The 12,550-nt window shown below is 43.2% G+C and overlaps 2 long non-coding RNA genes across 2 annotated transcripts in view; one reads left to right on the top strand and one right to left on the bottom strand.

The window, feature by feature from the left end:
• Positions 1–2,785: 2,785 nt before the first annotated feature.
• LOC138758716 (uncharacterized) overlaps positions 2,786–12,550 on the bottom strand; it is a 31,175-nt gene continuing 21,410 nt past the window's right edge. Inside the window, exon 2 of the long non-coding RNA XR_011354396.1 lies at positions 2,786–7,376. This is a non-coding gene — a long non-coding RNA (uncharacterized lncRNA). The remainder of the gene's footprint in view (positions 7,377–12,550) is intronic.
• Positions 10,979–12,550, top strand: part of LOC138758715 (uncharacterized) — a 37,182-nt gene continuing 35,610 nt past the window's right edge. The window contains exon 1 of the long non-coding RNA XR_011354394.1: positions 10,979–11,298. This is a non-coding gene — a long non-coding RNA (uncharacterized lncRNA). The remainder of the gene's footprint in view (positions 11,299–12,550) is intronic.

The following is a 12,550-nucleotide window of genomic DNA, read 5'->3' as shown; positions in this document are numbered from 1 at the left end:
TTGAATAGACGTCCTCAGGTGTTTGCTACTCCCGGCCTGGGAAAAATGCTGAGTTGTCCGTCCACCCTATTGACGCCTCTCAGCATTTTGTAGACCCCGGGTAAGTCACTTCTCATCCTTCTTCGCTCCAAGGAGAAAAGTCCCAGCTCTGCTAACCTTGCCTCAAAACTAAGTTATAACTTCAAAATAAACAATCAAGGATTAATTTAAGACATGAAAAGGAGGTATGACATCGCAATGCTCAAAATAATTTTGTATCATTTCTCACGCTGTAAAAGTAGGAAATTTCAAAATCTTTAAAGTGAGAGAATGGCTGATAGATCAAGATAGTGTGGGACATGGAGGTGATAATGTTCCCATGCACTGGGTGCCATTAAACCTCTGGGTCTGGGAGGACAGTATTGCATTGCATCAGTGGTGGAGGTCATGCATGTTTAGACAAGTGGTGAAGGTGTGAATCAAATTAATTGCTTTGTCAATGGTCTCCAACTCGGGTAATGTTGTTGCAGCTGCACCCATTCGGGCAAGTGGGAAATGTTGTTTCACACTCCAATGTGCTTTGCAGGTATGATTATGTTATTTTAGGCAGCCGTGGTTTTTGACACTTGATCAGGAAACTGGAAGTTTAGACTTAATCTTGAATTATATTTAAAAACAACATTGCCCAAGTCATGCAGGGAACAGTCGCCCGTTGGATAAATTATTGGGGCTAGTAAAGCTGGTGGTTGGTGGGGGGTGGGGATGGGGGCTAGAATTCTAGTGAAATGAAATCAAATCACACAATGGCGGCTGGAGAAGTAACAGTTAAATAAAAGATTTAGGTCTGAAGTTTAAGTTTAATGCACAATTTGCTTGCTGCCACCTTCCCAGGTATGTAAAATAGACCCACACATACGACTATAAGAAATAGGAGCAGTAGTGGTAGAAATCGAAAGCTTGTGGAGAGACTTGGTCAGCTTGGGAGAATGGGCGAAGAAATGGCAGATGCAAGATAATGTTGAGAAACGTACAGTTGTGCATTTTGACCGAGGAAATAAACGGTCAGATTATTATTTGGATGGGGAGAAAATTCAAACCTCGGAAGTACAAAGGGACTTGGGGTTCCTCGTGCAGGATAACCTGAGAGTTGGCCGCCAGGTCGGATTGGCGGTATAGCAGGCGAATGCTATGTTGGGGTTTGTTTCAAAGGGGATTGTGCATAAGAGTAAAGAGGTGTTGATGAGACTCTATGGAGCACTGGTAAGACCTCATTTGGAGTAACTGTGTGCAGATTTGGGCCCCCAGATCTTAGAAAGGATGTAGCAAGGTTGGAGAGGGTACAGAGGAAGTTTACTAGAATGATTCCGGGAATGAGGAGGCTAACATACCTCTTAACGGCTCTTGGGTTCTATTCATTAGAATATAGAAGAATGAGAGGGGATCTCATTGAAACATTTCAAATAATGAATGGATTGGACAGAGTGGACAGATCACCCTGTCGGGTGATTCCAGGACAAGAGGGCATAGTCTTAGAATTAAAAAGTACAAATTTACAACAGAGATGAGGAGAAATTTCTTTAGCCAGAGGGTCGTGGATTTGTGGAATTTGTTGCCACGTGCACCTGTGGAGGTCAGATCATTGGGGGAATTTAAAGGGAAAATTAATAGGTATCTAACTAGCCAGGGTATCATGGGATGTGGGAACAAGGCCGGAACTTGAAACTAGATGCGAGAATAGTTTAGCTAATGTATATCATGAACAGTTGTGGGCCCAGCACTGACCCCTGCGGCACCCCGCTCACCAATGTCCTCTTATCACTTTCCTGTCCTCTTATCACACCCAATTAACATAGGTCTGTACTTCTCCCCCTCCCATTCTTCCCTTTTAATATCAGCACCTGCCTGCTTTCACTCATACCCTGAGGAAGGGCTCAGACCCAAAATGTCAGAAATAAACCTTCACCTCCTATGATGCAGCGAGACCTGCTGAGTTCCTCTGTGTTTTTATTACCTCCACCGTTACTATTGCCCGGTGCTCCTTCGAGTACGAGTAGAATAAATCTGAACTTTGAACTTTGAGAGAAAAAGAAGCAAAAGAGAGTCCCTTCAGAGTCACTGAGATAAAGTAAGAAGGTCTATCCTAGATTTGGGATTCAGACATTTCCTGCCCAGTTAATCCTTCCAACAAATGGATATGGCTAAATTTGGTGAGTTGCCTCATGGACTCGAGAATCAATGGTCTGATACACACCATCATTAAAATACATTTTTAGCGGGTGTGCAAGACACCATTTCAGTCTCCTGCCACTTACAGCTACTGGTGATTTGCTTTTGAGGTGGTAGTTGAAGGATACAGATATTTTTGATGTGGGCGCTAGATTGGACTTCCCTTCTCATCAAGAAGTAAAACATGAAAATCTGCCGCCACTGCGGCTGAAGTAAAAGCACAATGCAGCAAGCCAAACAGTGGACTTTATATAGAAAAGATAAAGATACATAACCAACGTTTCGGGCTTAAGCCCTTCATCAAGGGATGAATAAAATGTAGGCAGGCGCCCAACTAAACATTTTGTTTGGATGCCTACCTAGGATAAAGAACCCCCAGATCTTGAAAATAATACCATGGAATCTTTTCTGATTATGTCCTTCCCAAGACTGGTTAATTATATGGTTAGAAGTTAAGCAAGGTAAAGAAAGGATAAAGCTCATGAAGTTGACAAATCTGCCCATATTCCATCATCTGTCATGACACCGAAGGGGAGAACCACTCAGAAAAAGCATTAAAAATGAACCTAAACAATTCCCGCATGGGATAACACAAATCCTCTGGGTTTATTTCCAGTGACAGTAATAAACAACCATTTTTCTCCACATACAAGTTGTTATAGGAGATTCTAATGAAGACATTTAGTGACCCAACCAGGGGCAAGGTTGGAGTCCTACTTTGGAATTCTGCATTCTCAAGGTGTATTTCAGAACACCTCAAAGAACTCTATATGTATTGACATATTATTCTGATGAACCCTCTTTATGAAATGTATATTTTGTTCAGGTACCTGCCTACTTTTTGCTCATACCTTGATGAAGGGCTCAAGCCCGAAATGTTGGCTTTGTATCCTTATCTTTATTATGTAAAGTAGGGTCTTTGACCAGCCTTGTGTTTTTCCCCTTCCTCGACAATATTGATTCCCACTCATTTGAGGAGGCAGTCAGGGCTTCAGTTCATCTTCTCAGCTGAATGACTCTTGCAGTGTTGCCCTGGATTTTGAGGTTTGGTCTCTGAAAAGAGACTTTAACCAATGTCTGGAGAGGAACACTACTACCTCTGCCACCTCCAGTAGAAAGTGCCACCCACTGATTCCCAGCCTCCAAAAATACACAAACATTGGATTCAACGGCATCCCGAAAAGGATAAACAATAGGCTCAATAGGCTGAATAACCTCCTTCTTTACCGTAATTAATTCGAGGAATTCGTCTTTATGAAAAAAATCCCAAATAATAGAGACCTTGCAAATCACCAAAAGTTTTGGAATTAGTTACAGAGATCATTTTCATTCCTGAAGGAAAAACACAACCAGAAGCCAGCAATAAAATATTGTTTAGAGAATAAAAAAAACTTTCAACACTGGTAAGGATATGATGCCAATAATTAGAGAGGTAAAAGGTATAATGAGCCTCAAAACAAAAGCAGAATGAACTCGTTTGCCCGAATGAATTGTTTCTCCATTGTAAATTCAAAATAATTCTCAGTATGGGCATTCATTGTTGGAGAGCGATACACTGAATGCAAAGCATTCTTGGAATGCAGTCCTGTAACTTGGTCTGATAATAATCTACCACGAGATCCTGCACTGTTGGCCATGAATGTTAGTCACGCCATAGCCACTGGTCAGCTGTGCATGGGAGCTCCTTGCCAACCAGCAAACAATCTTCCTCATTTACTTCCTATGACGACCTGACAGCCATCTTTTCTGCATCAAATAGATGTTATAAATCTTTAAAGTTTGTAGGAACCATATCACTCCTGCTCCCTCAACTGGACTTCATTGTCAAGGATTTGCTCAGTGATCTTAATTTTTGAATCAGACTTTGTGATGATTAATTCAAGTCAGGTTGACTTGCAATGAAATAATCCAATGGGACTGTTCAGTCAAAACACAAAATGCTGAAGAAACTCAGCAGGTCAAATAGAGTCCTTTATGTAGCAAATGTAAAGATACATAACCAATGTTTTGGGTTTGAGCCCTTCATCAAGGTATGAGAAAATGACACAGGCGTCCGAACAAAAGTGGGGGGGGGGGAGGAGGAGGGGACCGTGGCAAAGGCAGGAGTTGATAGGTGGAGAAAGGAGGAAGGAGACAGCAGTAATGAGGGGAATGAGGGATGGCTGGGTGGGTGAGGGAGAAGGGAGGCAGAACAGGAAGGGGGAAGGAGAGAAAAGGAAAGGTGGAGGTGGTTTAGTGGAAAGCAGAAAAGTCAATGTTAATGACATCTGGCTGGAGATGGCCCAGATGGAAAATGTTCCTTCAAATGGCAGGTCGCACTGGCAAGGTGACTGCCAACTGAATATGATTCAGCACCTCAGGAGGCAAGAGGAGACTCAGAGGTTTACACATGTAGGATGCAACAATGAATATATTATAGAAAGGTTTGATTGGCTGTAAAGCAAGTTGAACATACTCAAGACAGAAAAGCCCGATGAAAATGTTTGCTCTGTAAACGAGGAGACCAAGTACACCTATATCTGGAATTTTGTATAAAGGTTTCTAAGTTTGCATATATGTTTCATAAAGAGTACCATGAGAGTTCATCAGAATAATTCCTGGGAAGGTGGGTTTGATGGAAGAGAAGAGATTAAACAGATTAGGCTGGTATTCTCTCGAGTTTTGTGGAATAAGGGGTAATTTCAGAATCTGAATCAAAATTCATTGTCATGAACAAGTCTAGAAATTTGTTGTTTTGCATTAACATCACAGTACAAACGTTCATACAAACCACCTTACAATAAATAAAAATAGTACATGAAAAATCTAAGTAAGGCAGTGTTTTTGGTTCAATTGATCATTTGGGAATCTGATAGCAGTGGGGAAAAAGCTGACCTTGTGCCACTGAGTGCTCATATTTAGGCTCCTGTACCTTTTTTCCCGATGGTAGCAGAGTGAAGAGGGCATGGCCTGGGTGGTGGGGGGGGGGGGGTGTCCTTGAGGATAGAGGCTGCTTTCTAAGAAACCTACTCATGAAGGTGTCCTCGATGGAGTGAACTCTGGTGCACATGATGTCGCAGGCCGAGTTTACTACCCTTTGGGTTTTTTCTTGTCCTGAGCATTGGCATCTCCATACCAGACAGTGATGCAACCAACCAGACTGCTCTCCATGGAACAACTGTAGAAGTTTTCGAGTCTTTGGTGACATACTGAATCTCCTCAAACACCTCACGCAGTTGGAGAGCCTTCTTCGTGATTGCATTGATGTGGAGGCTCCAGGACAGATCCTAAGAGATGTTGACACCCAGGAATTTGAAGTTCTTGACCCTCTCCACTACTGAGCCTTTGATGTTCATTGATTTTCATTCATTGATATATAATCACAATTCTTACCTGTCTTGTCAGGGCAGAGGTGGTTTTGGTGTTTGTTGGCTAGGATAGGATAGAAGCCTTGCAGGGTTGCATACTCCAGGAAAGCAGAGGACTGGCACAGAGCACTAGAAAATGGGGAGACCACCCACCTCCCCCCTCCCCCATTTGAGTAAGAGAACCAGAGGAGATGACCATGGCAGCGAAACAGTGAGGGGCTCAGTGGCTGAAGAACACACAGGTGGCGGACTGTTGGTGACTCGAGTCGGGAAAGCCATGCAGGCTACTGGCTGCTGGCGACTTGGGTCAAAGGATTCACACCAGGCTGTGGACTGCTGGAGGCTGGTTGAAGGGGTACCTGGTATCAGAAATGGGATGCGAGAGGGTGCCGAGGACGCTGAAGGCTTCCTGATCGTATCGGAGGTTCGGATCTGGTGCTCGGGTTGACGATAGTTTGGCTGGAGTCTGTGTGGCTGAAGAGGCTGCAGGAGGTGAATCCACAAACCCTCGGTGACTCTGGGGGGGACTCTCTTTTGCTTCTCTTTCTCTAACTGTATGAGGCGCCAATGCTCAGGACAAGACTGATGGCATATCTGTTTGCCCAACAGCAGACTAATGCAAATTTAGTGTAATATTACAACTGTTTTATTACATGACATTAAAGGAATTTTGAATCTTGAAAAATGGCTTCACTCAGAGAGTAGTGAACCTTTGGAATTCACTATGCTATGGGAACGTGGAACCTCATTCACAGAGTTCAGTAGATTTTATCAAATAATATGGAATAATGATGCAAGAGGTTAAATGATCCAACATGATTGATTGAACATCAAAACAACATGAAAGCTGTTTAGAGCTTGTGTTTTTAAAGTGCAATCTTTTGCTTTTTTCGTGCCTTTTTCCCCAGTGCTGCTCAAAGAGGCCAAGCTGAGATTGTGTGGCTGATTTCTACTTTGAACTGCATTAATTCCAACTTCTGAGCAGCGTTAAGCATCCAGCCTGACCCTTGCAGCAAGGATGGTTTTCCCACAGAAAATGTTCTGGACAAGGCTCAAATTTAAGATGTCTGATGGGAATAGCCACTCACAGACTTCCAATTCCGTCACTAGCATAAGGTTCTCGGTTCTGTATCGTCACCAGGAAAATTAACTACATAATGGCTGTGCGTTGCATGAAAGACTGATGCAATAAACAAATAACATTGTCAAGAACTGAGCTGATGCCGTAGGTAGTTTTTTTTGCCTCCAAGCTGGAAGATTGTGGCTTTAAGACCCATTCTTGGTTGATGATTATATTCAAAATCTGGGTGATGGATGGTCTAGTGGAGAAATGAGTAGGCACGGCTTTTTAGATTGGGCTCTAAACCAATATTCACGTTTTCTCAGGTGAAATACTACATGGCCAGGATATTCTTGCTCAAGCTGTGGTTATTTATTGCTCATCTTTCAAACAATATCTTTAAAAGAAGGCATCTGGTAATTATCAACTTGTTGTCTCCTGGAGCTTGTGTCCATGTTTTCAGCTTCACCCTAGAGACTGTTTCAGCTGAAAAGTCTTAAGGCCTTAAAAAGCACTGTTTAAATCCAAGCAAATGTTGATGAACATTTGGCTGCAACCTCCACCATTTTGTTTGAGCACCTGCCGACATTTTGCTCATTCCTTGATGAAGGGATCAAGCCCGAAACATCAGTTACCTTTGGCCTGCTGAGTTTCTCCAGCTTTGTGTTTTTACTTCAATCATGGTGTCTGCAGACTTTCATGTTTTACAAATGTTGATGAATTTTGTTACGTCAGGTGCCCTGAACTTTCCCTCTTGATGAAATCTAGGAAATGACAAAAGATTAACTGTCACATTGTGCATATTTTATGCAACTCAAAATTACGTCAATATTATTGAAGTATATGACACAAGAACATCCCCAACAGTGCTCGTAGCTTTAAGCCATACCCAATCTGGAAACTGTCCAGAGGAGAATAAGTATTTCTGGACACTTTCTAAGATGAAATAACTTGGCTTCTGCAGCTGAGAAACCCTGCTTCCTTCCCACCCCAGGGGAGGGGATGTCACTGCCAGAAGCTGAGAACCCCAAGGAGTCTCGGAATGCAATCTAGACACATCTCCTCACCCCGCCCTCCCCCCTTCCTCCCACTCTCCACACCTCTACTGATCCCAGCAGTAAAAGAGAACTGTAAGACTCTCACAGTGGGAAAAAATAATGTTTTCACACACTGCCTTTGCTTGCTCTACAGGCATTGAGTCCCCTTATTTATTCTGGCGATGTGACAAGCCAATTCAGAAGCAGTAGAATGTAACTGAGATCCTCTCACAAGCTGAAAATGCATTCAAACACATTGAACATTCTAATCAATGCTACTCCAGGATCTTATACTGCTGCAATGTGATAATGTTTCCAGGATGTTTAAACTTTTTTTATTTAACTTGTCTTGACAAGGGATTACCATGAACTAAATTTTATGAACCCTCACAAGAGAATGAAATGGAAAATGTTTGAGGGAAACCAAAATTGGGAAAGGCCCTCCCTAACCTTGTTGAATAAAACTTTCCAATTAATGCCATCTTTCACAGTAGCCCTACATTTTCTGGGATTTAACCATTTCCTAGTTAAATGCTGTACTGTATAAATGACAATTGCTCTCAAAGTTAAGGAAGGGTTAATGATTCTTTTTATGCCATATCTCATTCTCAACGCCACAGTCACTATTGTGAATAATCCAGATCCTGCCCTTGTATTCACAAGTTTGGCCTGTGAAAGGGCAGTGTCTGGAAGTGACAGTGAACATAAGAACAATTATACACTTCCGCTGACGAGAGAGGCAGAATGCTGGGAAACAGAGGGAGTTTCCTCCGCTCCGGCACCCTTAATTTGCAGAAAGACCTGTCCTTTGTCAGCCTGTGAGAATTTTCAATATATCAGCTTTTCAATTGTATCCAAACTTGATCCGTTGTCCTTGGAAGTTAATCATTTTCTTCAAAATTCTTGGCATTTATGTTTATTATTAAATTACTTGGCGCCTCTGCAAATAGTCTCCTATTTAACAAAGAGGTCCCTTCCAGATAGTTTTGTTAAAATGACAGATTATAAAGCAATTAAGTCAAAAGGTAAATAGGAGAAAAGAATACAGTTCTTAGTCTTGTTTTCAAATCTCTCCATGCCCTCACCCACTCGCTGCCTTTGCAATCTCCTTCAGTTCTACAATTTTCTGAGATCTCTGCTCCCCGCTTCCCTCTTGAATTCTAAGCTCTTGCATATTCTCCATTTGATTCTTTGTAACATTGCCATCTGCACCTTCGCTTCGTCCCCTAAAGGCTGGACTTACCACTCCTAGTGAGCGTGCTGCTCCTTTGCCATCTGCAATTTTCTAGGACCCGGTGGGTGCTCGGTTTGGTAACAATCCAGTGGACAATATTTAAAGAGAAATGGATTAAAATTCACCTTCATGTATGTGACTTTGATGGATAGACACAAAAAGCAGGAGAAAAAGACCTCCTTTGCACGAATCCACCAAGACAAAACCAATGTTTCATGAATTGTCTGACCATTCTACCTAAAAGCACGGTGTAGTGTATATTATTCTTCAAGGATCATTGCACACATCTATTTTCCAGGGTCACACTGCAACAGACAGGAGTGAGAACAGGTGGAAGAGTTGTCCTTTTCCTTAGCCAACTGGTACTAGAGCAATTGAAGTGAACTAGTTATAATCCCCGATGAGTACTCCATTGAAGTGTGAGGCCATTCAGTGCTGTGGTGAGCTGTTAGACAGAATCAGACACACACAAGGTAAAGACAGAATAACAGGCTTTAATCCACAAAGACTTCCACAGAGTCAGGCTGGCTGTGGCTGCAGCAACTCAGTGTGAGGCCTCAGGAAGCCAGCACAGACTTATACCTCGGAGGGTGATTGAAACCCGACCGGGTGGGGCTTGATCCATTCAGGCTGACTGATTGGCAGACAGCCAGGTGTTGTCCTGTCCCCTTACACTCCTGCAGGTTTCCCCCTGCAGTAGGCCGGTGATGTACCACCACAAGTCCAAACATCTCTACTAACTTTAATGAGAGATGGAGTGGCACTCAAGTCAGCTGTCTGTCCATGGCACTCCTTCAAAAGGTTTAGGAAGGCTGAACCCATACCCTTCAGACACAGCTTAGTATGTTGGTGATCTGCAGATTTGCATGTCTGTCATTCCTATAAGCTATAGCAATGTTTTCTTGACGTTGAATTTCAAACACAAATATAAACCAGCCACTGAGAATGACATGTTTGTTAATTCTCTCCACCCCCCATGGTTGATTGGCCCACATGCGTACAAATTCTGTTTCCTTCATTACTGACCTCACTCCTATCACAATAGATTCCCCTGTCCTCACCTTCCACCCCATCAACCTACGTGTCTTCTCCTCTGCTCCATTTCCCGTATTGCAAATAAAGTATTGAATTTGCATCTTCCTTGCCTTCCATGGGTCATCAACATCCCCATTGCCTCTTGCATCATCTGCCTCAGGATGTTCAGGAGATACAACCCAAGTCATTCGTCCATTCGTCATCTGTTTGTCTATCCAGAGACTGCAAACTCTTTCCTGAACCATTCAGGATGTTGCAATGCTATTTCCTAAACCTTGGTGAGCTATAAATACACATTATGTGATCACTGTAAAACTGCCCCGCAAGCATGCTGCTCAACTTCCAACTGGGAGGTGCAGTGGCAAAGTAGTGATGTGGTCTCACAGCACCAAAGACCTCTAGCACCATCTGTGTGGGGTTTCCACATTCTCCCTGTGACAACATGGGCTTCTTCCGGTACTCCAGTTTTCTCCCACATCCCAAAGACATGCAGGCTCGTAGGTTAATTAGTTACTGTAGCTTTCCCCCAGTGCGTAGGTGAGTGGTAGAATCAGGGAGAGTTGATGAGAATGTGGGGAGAAATTTTACAAAATGGGATCAGTGTAAACGTATGGTCGATGATCAGCACAAAATGGTGGATCAAAAGGTCTGTTTCTCCCCGATATGACTCTCCATCGAATCTCTTGCATTGTTCCAGTGAAGCTCATTATGAACTTGTGGAACATCTTTTGACCAGCCGCTTTACAGCCTTAATGACTTAATCTTAAAGATGAACAGTTCCACGTTCTGACCCTACTGTTCCCATTTGCCCTTCTATGGAAGCACCTTTCATTGCTTTGTCCCATTACTACCCCTGTTCACCTTACAGTATCATTATCAGTATTTACCCCACTTAACCCTCTCTCTCATCCCTTCTCTTCTGTGCTTTCCACCCCTTCTCCTTCCCTTTGCATCTTTTTTTACTTCTTTCCAGTTTTGATGCATAGACATCATTAAATCCACAAATGCTGTATGAGTATTTACAAAGTTTTATTGATTTTATTTCAGATTTTGAATTTCTGCCCTTCTGATCCAGTCCTCATCAAGGGCTCACTTGTGGAGAGGGACAAGAACTTCAATTTCTGGGTGTCAGCATCTCTGGCCTGGAGCCTCCGCGTCGATGCAATCACAAAGAAGGCTCGCCAGCGGCTAATACTTTGTGAAGTGTTTGAGGAGATTCTGGACATTGCAATGTCATGAAATTTAGTGAATCAACACATCCAGTAACTTGTTGTTGTTGATGATTAGAATTTATTGTCATACACATCACACCTTCACTTTACTACACTATCATTGGAATCAAAACGTCACCAGGAGCCTTGATAGTCAAAGCTCATTGAGGTGGGTGTTGCATTTTAACTTTTATTAGTGTTTGCACAATATCCACTGTGATTATGGACCCACTGGCTGCAAGGTTTGGTAGAGATAAATTTAGTAGTGGTCGTATACTGAAGGGAATTGGGTATATACTTGGAAAAGAAAGATCAGGGCGTTCTGGAATTGGTCGAACCCACAGATGCAGCCTCATTGATCGTACTCCCTCCTCTCAGAGAAATTTGTGCTTCCTGTAGGATAGGAACGTTGGATTATGTTGCCATGTTGGATCAAACAAACCTGCTTGTAAAAGACACCATGATACTCATTCTGAAGGTAGCAAGTGTCTGGCTGCCTCACAGCGCGAGTCCCAGGTTCGATGAATTCGATCCCTGGTTGTTGACTGTGGGGAAGTTATACATTTTCTCGGTGACTATGAGCATTTCCAATTAGTTTCTTCCCAAAGACCTGCTGGTAGCTAATGCAAGTTACCTCTTGGTAGGGTTAAGTGGGAAAATATATCAAAGTGGAGTTGAGGATATCAGGGGAACAGGGAGAGTGAAAATGGAATAATGATTGCTCTACTGGGAACATTCAGAGATCTAATTAGTGAAATGGTCTATGATGTTGTAACAAGTGTTTTATCTGTTGATCAAAGTTGCAAAAACATGATCAGAGCAGCTTGAAGGGTCAAATGGCTTACTCTGATGTAGATTTGCACTGACTGTACATAAGAACAAATACCGTATAAAGTCAATCTCAAGTAAAAGTCGATCCTAGTCTTACCCCTCAACACGGGAGCCCTCAGGCCAGAGCTCCTAATACCTCAGTTACGAACTCTCACCTCGGCCCCAGGTTCCCTCTGGCCAAAACTCCCAGTACTTTCGTCGTGAACTCTCACCCTGGCCCCAGCTTCCTGCTGTCAGGAGCTCCTGATGCCTTCGACATGGATTTCCCACCCGGACCCGAATGGCCTCAGACCAGAGCTCCCAATGCCTCCGATGACTCAGATACCTACCTTGGTCCCAACCATCCCCGTTCCAGCATCCATGCTGACTCCCTTGCCAATTCCCTCACCAACCTCGGCCTCTGTAAGGCTGACACCTTGGATACCTCTGCTGCTGCATCTCAAAGGCTCACCCCTCCCCACACCACTCCTTACCCTTTGCTCTCCCCTCACATCTCTCCCTAGTCAACCCCCATCTCCTCCTTTGAGCTCCTCCTTTCTTCTCACTGCCCCTCCCAACCCTTTGTGTTTTTACTTCAGTCACAGTGTCTG

Source organism: Narcine bancroftii, chromosome 3, assembly GCF_036971445.1.
Source record: "Narcine bancroftii isolate sNarBan1 chromosome 3, sNarBan1.hap1, whole genome shotgun sequence".
Taxonomy (NCBI): Eukaryota; Metazoa; Chordata; class Chondrichthyes; order Torpediniformes; family Narcinidae; genus Narcine; species Narcine bancroftii.
The sequence above is the reverse complement of the archived record's forward strand: the minus strand, read 5'-3'. Positions and strand labels throughout refer to the sequence as shown.